Source organism: Oncorhynchus nerka, linkage group LG27, assembly GCF_034236695.1.
Source record: "Oncorhynchus nerka isolate Pitt River linkage group LG27, Oner_Uvic_2.0, whole genome shotgun sequence".
Lineage (NCBI taxonomy): Eukaryota > Metazoa > Chordata > Actinopteri > Salmoniformes > Salmonidae > Oncorhynchus > Oncorhynchus nerka.
Genome location: NC_088422.1, coordinates 2,529,247 through 2,542,016, shown reverse-complemented (window position 1 = coordinate 2,542,016; position 12,770 = coordinate 2,529,247).

Below are 12,770 nucleotides of genomic sequence, written 5' to 3'. Positions count from 1 at the left end.
CAACCTAAGTGTATGTCAACTTCTGACTTCACTATATATATATTATTTGAAAAGCAGGACACTGTAAAGTCCATTAGTCTTCTGAAGGGTATGAATTACTTCGCATAATATTTCTGTCATGCTGCTTAGTTAAAATATTGGTTAAAAAAATAACAATTATTCAGCTTTTTGAGAGCTTTTTTAATCTTAAATAACCTGCATACACATAGTTTGAAGTACAATAGACCAACATAACTACATTAGTAGGTCAAAACTTTGTGCTGGAAAACCTTGGTGGAGCATGGGTGGAGTAATTATGGTGCTGTAAAACCTTGGTAGAGCATGGGTGGAGTAGGCATTGTGCTATAAAACCTTGGTAGAGCATGGGTGGAGTAGGCATTATGGTGCTGTAAAACCTTGGTAGGGCATGGGTGGAGTAGGCATTGTGGTGCTGTAAATCCTTGGTAGAGCATGGGTGGAGTAGGCATTGTGGTGGTGTAAAACCTTAGTAGAGCATGGGTGGAGTAGGCATTATGGTGCTGTAAAACCTTGGTGGAGCATGGGTGGAGTAGGCATTGTGGTGCTGTAAAACCTTGGTAGAGCATGGGTGGAGTAGGCATTATGGTGCTGTAAAACCTTGGTGGAGCATGGGTGGAGTAGGCATTGTGGTGGTGTAAAACCTTGGTAGAGCATGGGTGGAGTAGGCATTGTGGTGCTATAAAACCTTGGTAGAGCATGGGTGGAATAGGCATTATGGTGCTGTAAAACCTTGGTAGAGCATGGGTGGAGTAGGCATTGTGGTGCTGTAAAACCTTGGTGGAGCATGGGTGGAGTAGGCATTGTGGTGCTGTAAATCCTTGGTAGAGCATGGGTGGAGTAGACATTGTGGTGCTGTAAAACCTTGGTAGAGCATGGGTGGAGTAGGCATTGTGGTGCTGTAAAACCTTGGTAGAGCATGGGTGGAGTAGGCATTATGGTGCTGTAAAACCTTGGTAGAGCATGGATGGAGTAGGCATTGTGGTGCTGTAAAACCTTGGTAGAGCATGGGTGGAGTAGGCATTATGGTGCTATAAAACCTTGGTGGAGCATGGGTGGAGTAGGCATTGTGGTGCTGTAAAACCTTGGTATAGCATGGGTGGAATAGGCATTATGATGCTATAAAACCTTGGTGGAGCATGGGTGGAGTAGGTATTGTGGTGCTGTAAAACCTTGGTAGAGCATGGGTGGAGTAGGCATTGTGGTGCTCGTGAATTTCCTTTATTTTTCAGCTTCAGAACAATGCCTACTTGTCACGAAAAACGTAGTTATTTGTTTCTAATATAAACTCATCTGTGCGTTTGAACCACAGCATATAAACACCTATTTCACGTTTGCATAAAAATAAAAAAAATGACCGCAGCTGCACATTTTACTTGATTTAAACTTGATTTACCCAGGCAAGAATTAAAGGAGTAAAACATGTAGGATGAATTAAAGGAGTATAACATGTAGGATGAATTAAAGGAGTAACATATAGGATGAATTAAAGGAGTAACATGTAGGATGAATTAAAGGAGTAACATGTAGGATGAATTAAAGGAGTAACATGGAGGATGAATTAAAGGAGTATAACATGTAGGATGAATTAAAGGAGTAACATGGAGGATGAATTAAAGGAGTAACATGTAGGATGAATTAAAGGAGTAACATGTAGGATGAATTAAAGGAGTAACATGTAGGATGAATTAAAGGAGTAACATGTAGGATGAATTAAAGGAGTAACATATAGGATGAATTAAAGGAGTAACATGTAGGATGAATTAAAGGAGTAACATGGAGGATGAATTAAAGGAGTAACATGTAGGATGAATTAAAGGAGTAACATGTAGGATGAATTAAAGGAGTAACATGTAGGATGAATTAAAGGAGTAACATGTAGGATGAATTAAAGGAGTAACATGTAGGATGAATTAAAGGAGTAGTAACATGTAGGATGAATTAAAGGAGTAACATGGAGGATGAATTAAAGGAATGAATTAATTAAAGGAATAACATGTAGGATGAATTAAAGGAGTAACATGGAGGATGAATTAAAGGAGTAACATGGAGGATGAATTAAAGGAATTAATTAATTAAAGGAATAACATGTAGGATGAATTAAAGGAGTAATAACATGTTGGATGAAGTTGTAAAAAGGAACGAAATTCAAAAATATTTTTTAGAAATATGTAACTTTTACACATTAACAAGTCCAATACAGCAAATGAAAGATAAACATCTTGTTAATCTACCCATCGTGTCAGATTTAAAAAATGCTTTACAGCGAAAGCACAACATATGATTATGTTAGGTCAGAGTCAAGTCACAAAAACACACACAGCCATTTTCCAGCCAAAGATAGGAGTCACAAAAAGCTGAAATATAGATACGATTAATCACTAACCTTTGATGATCTTCATCAGATGACACTCATAGGACATCATGTTACACAATGTTCTGTTCGATAATGTATGTTCTGTTCGATAATGTCTCTTTCGTATCGTCTGAGATCCCCAAATATTGGAAAGCTGCCGCGGTCATCCCCCTCTTCAAAAGGGGAGACACTCTAGGCCCAAACTGTTACAGACCTATATCTATCCTACCCTGCCTTTCTAAGGTCTTCAAAAGCCAAGTCAACAAACAGATCACCAACCATTTTTAATCCCACCGTACCTTCTCCGCTATGCAATTTGGCTTCCAAGCTGGTCATGGGTGCACCTCAGCCACGCTCAAGGTCCTAAATAATATCATAACCGCCATTGATAAAAGACAATACTGTGCAGCCGTGTTCATCAACCTGGCCAAGGCCTTCGACTCTGTCAATCACCACATTCTTATCGGCAAACTCAACAACCTTGGTTTCTCAAATGACTGCCTCGCCTGGTTCACCAACTACTTCTCAGACAGAGTACAGTGTGTCAAATCGGAGGGCCTGTTGTCCGGACCTCTGGCAGTCTCTATGGGGGTGACACAGGGTTCAATTCTCGGGCTGACTCTTTTCTCTGTATACATCAATGATGTCGCTCTTGCTGCTGGTGATTCTCTGATCCACTTTTATGCAGACGACGCCATTCTGTATACTTCTGGCCGTTCTTTGGACAATGTGTTAATAATTAACCTCCAGACGAGCTTCAATGCCAATGCACCCCACTATCTCTACCTGCACATGCTCATCTGCACATCTATCACTCTAGTGTTTAATTGCTAAATTGTAATTATTTCGCTACTATGCCTGATATCTCCCTAATCTTACTTCATTTGCACATATAGACTATTATTTTGTGTTATTGACTGTACATTTGTTTATTCCATGTGTAATTCTGTGTTGTTGTTTGTGTCGCACTGCTTTGCTTTATCTTGGCCAGATCGCAATGATAAATGAGAACTTGTTCTCAACTAACTACTTGGTTAAATAAAGGTGAAATAAAAAATAAAACATTTAAAATATTATTTTTTAACTTGTAATATCTGAAATTATAGCTAGCTAGACTATTTTACCCATCTTACTATCTTACATCATGTCTCTCTTTGTCACATATGCCATGGTTGCCCTTAGTTTGAAGATGTAATCCAGAGACAGGTGTTTTCTTCATCTCCTTAGCTATCATACTTTATTTTCACTGATTTCAAAACTCGGTCTTCCAGAAAGTGGAGAGCAACACTTATGCAGTTCTACTACGCAATACATTTTCAAAACAAGACAGGATTACCTACACATACTGACCATCTCAAATAGACAGAAGTGTGCTATATGACAGACCATCTCATCTCTCGGCATGTCAAGCCCAGTCATTATCTCAGCCAATCATGGCTAGCGAGAAGGTTGCTCACTTTTTCTGTGACTAAACCAACCTGGGTCATAATTTAACAATTTTATTCGTATTTACAGATGGCATTTCTGCCAAAAAACACATTTTGATTTAAAAAAAGTTTATCTTCAAATGGCTCTCCTGTGAAGTAGTGATATGTAACACACCTAGTTTCCTAAATTGGGTCACTAATCATTATGGTGGGACACTATGACACAGTGTTAAGTACCCTAATGGACCGTAAAGGAAATCACTCTACAAACTATCATTACCGTGCCCTTAAAGAGATCACAAATATTATGGACACATTAGAAATAGTGAATATTTGGAGACTAAAAAACCCTGTGATGTATACATGGAGGAGACTTAATTAAGCTAGTCGTCTTGACTGCTTTCTTGTCTCTTCACAAGAAAGTATTGAGAAGAGACCAAATATGATCATACCATCATATAACTCACATTGCTCTTACAGAATTTCCTCTTGGGCAGGGATGTCGTAAACTGTATTAAAATCTACTGGAGGACAATTTGTTAAATGTATAACTACATTTTTCCAGTACAATGTAGGTTCAGCAAATATCTTTGCTGTTTGGGATACCTTTAAATGTATACTGAACAAAAATATAAATGCAACATGCAACAATTTCAGCATGTAAACCCTTGCAAGGCTGCCGGCCCAGACGGCATTCCTAGCCGCGCCCTCAGAACAGCTGGCTGGTGTGTTTAAGGACAAATTCAACGTCTCCCTATCCCAGTTTGCTGTCCCCACATGCTTCAAGATGGCCACCATTGTTCTTGTTCCCAAGAAACCAAGGTAACTTCTGTCAACATTTAAGTGCTTCGAGCGACGAGTCAAGGATCATATAACCTCTACCTTACCTGTCACCCTAGACCCACTTCAATTTACTTACCGCCCCAATAGATCCACAGACGATGCAATCGCCATCGCTCTGCACACTGCCCTAACCCATCTGGACAAGAGGAATACCTGTGTAAGAATGCTGTTCATTGAGTATAGCTCAGCATTCAACACCATAGAAACCTCAAAGCTCATCATTAAGCTCGGGGCCCTGGGTCTGAACCCTGCCCTGTGCAACAGGGTCCTGGACTTCCTGATGGGCTGCCCCCAGGTGGTGAAGGTAAGAAACAACACCTCCACTTCGCTGATCCTCAACACAGGGGCCGGACAAGAGTACATGCTCAGCCCCTTGCTGAGGTGAGGGCACTGGCTGAGTGGTGCCAGGAAAATAACCTCTCACTCAACGTCAACAAAAACAAAGGAGATGATCGTGGACATCAGGAAAACAGCAGAGGGAGCACCCCCCTATCTACATCGACAGGACCGCAGTGTAGAAGGTGGAAAAGTTCATGTTCCTCTTTGTACACATCACTGACAAACTGAAATGGCCCACCCACACAGACAGCGTGGTGAAGAAGGCGCAATAGCGCCTCTTCAACCTAAGGAGGCTGAAGAAATTGGGCTTGGCAACTAAAACCTTCAATTTTATTTTACAGATGCACAATTGAGAACATCCTGTCGGGCTGTATCACCACCTGGTATGGCAACTGCACATCCCACAACCGCAAGGCTCTCGAGAGGGTGGTACGGTCTGCCCAAAGCATCACCAGGGGGCAAACTACCTGCCCTCCAAGACACCTACAGCACACAATGTCACAGGAAGGCCAAAAACATCAAGGATAACAACCACCCGAGCCACTGCCTGTTCACCCCGTTATCATCTAGAAAGCGAGGTCAGTACAGGTGCATCAACGCTGGGACCGAGAGACTGAAAAACAGCTTCTATCTCAAGGCCATCAGACTGTTAAATATTCATCACATTAGAGGCTGCTGCTCTACATACATAGACTTGAAATCACTGGCCAATTTAATAAATGGAACACTAGTCACTTTAATAATGTTTACATATTTTGCATTACTCATCTCATATTTATATACTGAATTATATCCTATTCTACTGTATCTTAGTCTATGTTGCTCTGACATTGTCCATATATTTACATGTGTCAGACACACCCACTTTTCTGCATGTTGCCTGATGGAAAACGTGTCATGCAATTTACAAACTTTTCAAACACACATGATTTTGGCTTGGACTTAAGTGTGGGTTAGAAGGGAGAGAGTACTCATCCCACTAGATGTTGCGAGTTTTGGCTTGGACTTAACTCGTGGTGCTATCAACGCTGCAGGAGTTGTTGGACTTTGCCCAGTTCCAGGATGGAGTCGAACACCCCAACTTTCAGTGCAACAATTGCCTGCTCACAGAGGGCTGGGAAAAGCCAAGACCTGCTATTTTCTCATTTTCCTCCACGCCGAGGGCAGTGCATTGCACTGGGCTGATGGGAGTCTCGCCTTCGGGCAGGTTATCTTCCGTGGACTGGCCGCTGCTCGGAAGTGATCACTTACTGACGGAGAATGGAGTCGGCTGGATCTTTGTTGCTGAATCGCGGGATGAACCCGGTTGGCAGGGAGACTTCATCGTGGAAGTCGAGGGCGGCGTCCTCCACTTTCTGAGCCCTCTGCAGTGAAGGGATTCATGAATGGGCTGCCGACATTGAATAGCTTCGCTGCTCTGGAGCCTGATGTCCCAGCTCTATCTTCTCATGGAGCGTCGGCGGTTCCTTCGGTATCGGCCAACATTGTGATGGCATCGCCGGGGTCTAAGGTGGGTTCTGGTTCACCGGGGTCTACTTTTGACTCTGCTAGTCCTATCATTTGTAGGGGTTAGAGGAGCCCCTGACAGAGCTTGGGTTGGGCTGAGGGCTCCGACTTGACATGGACAACAGCCATCAACCATTACTATGGGAAGCTCCTTGGTTAGATCAGTTGGAAGTCTAAACTACCCTTTGTTTTCCTGGAGGTATTGGACTTATCAGAAGTCATGCTCACCATCAAGAAACAGATTCCTGCCCTGAAAGCAGTTGTGTTGCATATTGGGTCTAATAATATTATGCGTGTGAAATCTGTAAAGCTTAAGAGACAATTTCTTACAACTCTTGGAGAATGCTCAGAAATTAGCTGGACATATAATTTTCTCGGGCCCAATTCCATCTCCTCGCCATTGTGGGACTGAGAGTTTTAACCGTCTTTGGTCTCTTCACCAGTGGTTAATGTTTCTGACCAAGGACTTGGACATGTCCTTCGTCGACAATTTTGACATCTTCTGGAAAAGGCTACTTTGTGGAAGACGGAATACACCTGGGTGAAAATGGCTCCCGGCTGCTGTCATCAAACATTGGAAAGGTTCTTGGTCAACTAAACTGATGCGAGGACAATATTAGCATTACATGTAAATCAGTGTTTCATTGGTCACTGTGAGAGTTCTACATGTTGTATCTGAAAGTGGTGACATGCCAAATGGTGCTAACTGGAGAAATGTAATTGCTATTCCTACTTTTTTTTCTTCCAATAGGTATAAATCTTTGAGTCTCCTGTTGTTCTGAAATCTCAAAGTAAGCTGACTTGTATTGAAATTCTGTTTTAAATGCAGAAAAGGTTTGACATTTTTACATCTTAACATTCGTAGTTTATCACCTAATATGGATCGTGTCAAGATCTGAGCCTCTCAGGCAAACCCTGATATTTGTGAGGTATCTGAGACCTGGTTAACTGAAAACTCTGGACTCTGAGGTTTATATGGATGGTTACAATGTAGAAAGGGCTGAAAGGAAAGGTGATTGTGCTTCTATTTATACAAGGAATATTCTTTCTGTCTCTGTTAAAATCCTAAACAATTTGAATTGTTGGCTTTAAATCTTCAGCTGGTTTCAAACTAAAAAATAACAGTAGGAATCTATCGTCCACCCTCCACCAAGAAATGTGTACTAGATGAACTCACTGATTTAATTGCCATTTTTACTCCTCGATCGCCAGAGATTTTAATCTTGCATGGGGAACGCAGGATGTTTAAATTATTTTTTGTACTATTCTAAATTTGACCAAGCTGATTTAAAAAGCGTCCAAACATAGAGGACCCAACAAAATCGACTTTGATTGAGCTCATATTTACAAATTCTGCAGAGAAATATCCTGGGAGTGGAGTATTTGCTTTGGATATTAGTGGCCACTGTCCTGTGATATGTGTCAGGGATATACGGATGCTTCGATCCAGTTTAATCAACAAGAGGAATTTAATGTATTTTATCTCTGAACCTGAAGTGTATTGTAGATTAACATGCTCCCTTTAAAAAAACTGAGAATGAAAAATCGCTCTTCCCCTTGATTCAGTCCACCAGAACTATCTGAAGTCATACACAACAGAGATGCTGCCTGGGCCAAAGCTATCTGAAGTCACACACAACAGAGATGCTGCCTGGGCCAAAGCTATCTGAAGTCATACACAACAGAGATGCTGCCTGGGCCAAAGCTATCTGAAGTCATACACAACAGAGATGCTGCCTGGGCCAAAGCTATCTGAAGTCATACACAACAGAGATGCTGCCTGGGCCAAAGCTATCTGAAGTCATACACAACAGAGATGCTGCCTGGGCCAAAGCTATCTGAAGTCATACACAACAGAGATGCTGCCTGGGCCAAAGCTATCTGAAGTCATACACAACAGAGATGCTGCCTGGGCCAAAGCTATCTGAAGTCACACAACAGAGATGCTGCCTGGGCCAAAGCTATCTGAAGTCATACACAACAGAGATGCTGCCTGGGCCAAAGCTATCTGAAGTCACACACAACAGAGATGCTGCCTGGGCCAAAGCTATCTGAAGTCACACACAACAGAGATGCTGCCTGGGCCAAAGCTATCTGAAGTCACACACAACAGAGATGCTGCCTGGGCCAAAGCTATCTGAAGTCACACACAACAGAGATGCTGCCTGGGCCAAAGCTATCTGAAGTCACACACAACAGAGATGCTGCCTGGGCCAAAGCTATCTGAAGTCACACACAACAGAGATGCTGCCTGGGCCAAAGCTATCTGAAGTCACACACAACAGAGATGCTGCCTGGGCCAAAGCTATCTGAAGTCACACACAACAGAGATGCTGCCTGGGCCAAAGCTATCTGAAGTCATACACAACAGAGATGCTGCCTGGGCCAAAGCTATCTGACGTCATACACAACAGAGATGCTGCCTGGGCCAAAGCTATCTGAAGTCATACACAACAGAGAAGCTGCCTGGGCCAAAGCTATCTGAAGTCATACACAACAGAGATGCTGCCTGGGCCAAAGCTATCTGAAGTCATACACAACAGAGATGCTGCCTGGGCCAAAGCTATCTGAAGTCATACACAACAGAGATGCTGCCTGGGCCAAAGCTATCTGAAGTCATACACAACAGAGATGCTGCCTGGGCCAAAGCTATCTGAAGTCATACACAACAGAGATGCTGCCTGGGCCAAAGCTATCTGAAGTCACACAACAGAGATGCTGCCTGGGCCAAAGCTATCTGAAGTCATACACAACAGAGATGCTGCCTGGGCCAAAGCTATCTGAAGTCATACACAACAGAGATGCTGCCTGGGCCAAAGCTATCTGAAGTCATCATGCCTGGGCCAAAGCAGAAGTCATACACAACAGAGATGCTGCCTGGGCCAAAGCTATCTGAAGTCATACACAACAGAGATGCTGCCTGGGCCAAAGCTATCTGAAGTCATACACAACAGAGATGCTGCCTGGGCCAAAGCTATCTGAAGTCATACACAACAGAGATGCTGCCTGGGCCAAAGCTATCTGAAGTCATACACAACAGAGATGCTGCCTGGCCCAAAGCTATCTGAAGTCACACACAACAGAGATGCTGCCTGGGCCAAAGCTATCTGAAGTCACACACAACAGAGATGCTGCCTGGGCCAAAGCTATCTGAAGTCATACACAACAGAGATGCTGCCTGGGCCAAAGCTATCTGAAGTCATACACAACAGAGATGCTGCCTGGGCCAAAGCTATCTGAAGTCATACACAACAGAGATGCTGCCTGGGCCAAAGCTATCTGAAGTCACACACAACAGAGATGCTGCCTGGGCCAAAGCTATCTGAAGTCACACACAACAGAGATGCTGCCTGGGCCAAAGCTATCTGAAGTCATACACAACAGAGATGCTGCCTGGGCCAAAGCTATCTGAAGTCATACACAACAACAGAGATGCTGCCTGGGCCAAAGCTATCTGAAGTCACAACACAACAGAGATGCTGCCTGGGCCAAAGCTATCTGAAGTCACACACAACAGAGATGCTGCCTGGGCCAAAGCTATCTGAAGTCATACACAACAGAGATGCTGCCTGGGCCAAAGCTGGGCCAAATCTGAAGTCATACACAACAGAGATGCTGCCTGGGCCAAAGCTATCTGAAGTCATACACAACAGAGATGCTGCCTGGGCCAAAGCTATCTGAAGTCATACACAACAGAGATGCTGCCTGGGCCAAAGCTATCTGAAGTCATACACAACAGAGATGCTGCCTGGGCCAAAGCTATCTGAAGTCATACACAACAGAGATGCTGCCTGGGCCAAAGCTATCTGAAGTCATACACAACAGAGATGCTGCCTGGGCCAAAGCTAGACTCACAGACTCGGGCCCAGACTGTCAGTCTTTCAGGCGATTTGAGAAATCTGTGTGTAAAACTAGTTAAAAAAGCTAAATCAGATGATTATGTTAATACACACGGGGAACCCAGCTACATGTTGGAAAGATGTTAAGTCACTGAAGGGTTGTGTCTCTTCTCTCCCCCAATAAATTAATTTACATAGATTCTAGCTTACTGACAAAATTGATATCATTCATGCATTGTAAAGTGGCTGTTCCACTGGATGTCATAAGGTGAAAGCACCAATTTGTAAGTCGCTCTGGATAAGAGCGTCTGCTAAATGACTTAAATGTAAATGTAATGCATTTCATCACCATTTTATCTATATAGTTTTGGCAAGTCAGTTTTAAGACATCTACTTTGTGCATGACAAAAGTAATTTTTCAAACTATTGTTTACTGACAGATTATTTCACTTATAAATCACTGTATCACAATTCCAGTGGGTCAGAAGTTTACATAAATTGACTGTGCCTTTAAACAGGTTGGAAAATTCCAGAAAATTATGTCATGGCTTTAGAAGCTTCTGATAGGCTAATTGACATAATGTTTGTTTTTTCACCTTTATTTAACCAGGTAGGCCAGTTGAGAACAAGTTCCCAATTCCAACGACCTGGCCAAGATAAAGCAAAGCAGTGAGACAAAAACAACAACACAGAGTTACACATGGAGTAAACAATCGTCCAGTCAATAACACAATAGACAAATCTGTATACAGTGTGTGCAAATGGAGTAAGGAGGTAAGACAATAAATAGGCCAATAGTGGTGAAGTAATTACAATTTAGCATTTTACACTGGAGTGATAGATGTGCAGATGAGGATGTGCAATTAGAAATACTGGTGTGCAAAAAAGCAGGAAAACAAAAACAAATATGGGGATGAGGTAGGTAGTTGGTTGGATGGGCTATTTACAGATGGGCTGTGTACAGCTGCAGCGATCGGTAAGCTACTCTGACAGCTGACGCTTAAAGTTAGTGAGGGAGATATAAGACTCCAACTTCAGTGATTTTTGCAATTCCTTCCAGTCATTGGCAGCAGAGAACTGGAAGGAAAGGCGGTCAAATGAGGTGTTGGCTTTGGGGATGACCAGTGAAATATACCTGCTGGAGTGCGTGCTACAGGTGGGTGTTGCTATGGTGACCAGCGAGCTGAGATAAGGCGGAGCTTTACCTAGCAAGGACTTGTAGATGACCTGGAGTCAGTGGGTTTGGTGACGAATATGTAGCGAGGACCCGCCAAAGAGAGCATACAGGTCACAGTGGTGGGTAGTATATGGGGCTTTGGTGACGGATTGCACTGTGATAGACTGCATCCAGTTTGTTGAGTAGAGTGTTGGAGGCTATTTTCTAAATGACATCGCCGAAGTCAAGGATCGGTAGGATAGTCAGTTTTACGAGTGTATGCTTGGCAGCATGAGTGAAGGAGGCTTTGTTGCAAAATAGGAAGCGGATTCTAGATTTAACTTTGGAGATGTTTAATGTGAGTCTGAAAGGAGAGTTTACACCTAGGTGTTTATAGTTGCCCAAGTCAGAATCATCCAGGGTGGTGATGCTAGTCGGATGGTCGGGTGCGGGCAGCGATCGGTTGAAGAGCATGCATTTAGTTTTACTAGCATTTAAGAGCAGTTGGAGGCCACGGAAGGACTGTTGTATGGCAGTTATGATATCATTTAGGACCTTGAGCCGAGGATAGCGGTGAAGGTACGGTGGGATTCGAAATGGTCGGTGATCTGTTTGTTAATTTGGCTTTCGAAGACTTTAGAAAGTCAGGGCAGGATGGATATAGGTCTGTAACAGTTTGGGTCTAAAGTGTCTCGCGGCCACTTCCCAATCCTGAGGAATATTAGACGATACAAAAGAGAGGTTGAACAGACAAGTAATAGTGGTTGCAAAAATAGCGGCGGATCATTTTAGGAAGAGAGGGTCCAGATTGTCTAGCCCAGCTGATTTGTAGGGATCTGTAGATTTTGCAGCTCTTGGGCCAGTTGCTGCAATGGTGCAGAGCTGTTGGCCGGGTTTGGGGTAGCCAGGTGGAAAGCATGGCCAGCCGTAGAGAAATGCTTATTGAAATTCTCAATTATCGTGGATTTATCAGTGGGGATCCTAGCCTCAGTGCAGTGGGCAGCTGGGATGAGGTGCTCTTGTTCTCCATGGACTTTACAGTGTCCCAAAACCTTTTTGGAATTAGTGCTGCAGGATGCAAATTTCTGTTTGAAAAAGCTAGCCTTTGCTTTCCTAACTGACTGTGTGTATTGGTTCCTGGCTTCCCTGAAAAGTTGCATATCGCGGGGACTAGTTGAAGCCACAGGGGATGTGTGTGCTGGTCAAGGCAGTCAAGTCTGGGGTGAACCAAGGGCTGTAAATGATATCATGGCTTTAGAAGCTTCTGATAGGCTAAATGACATAATTTG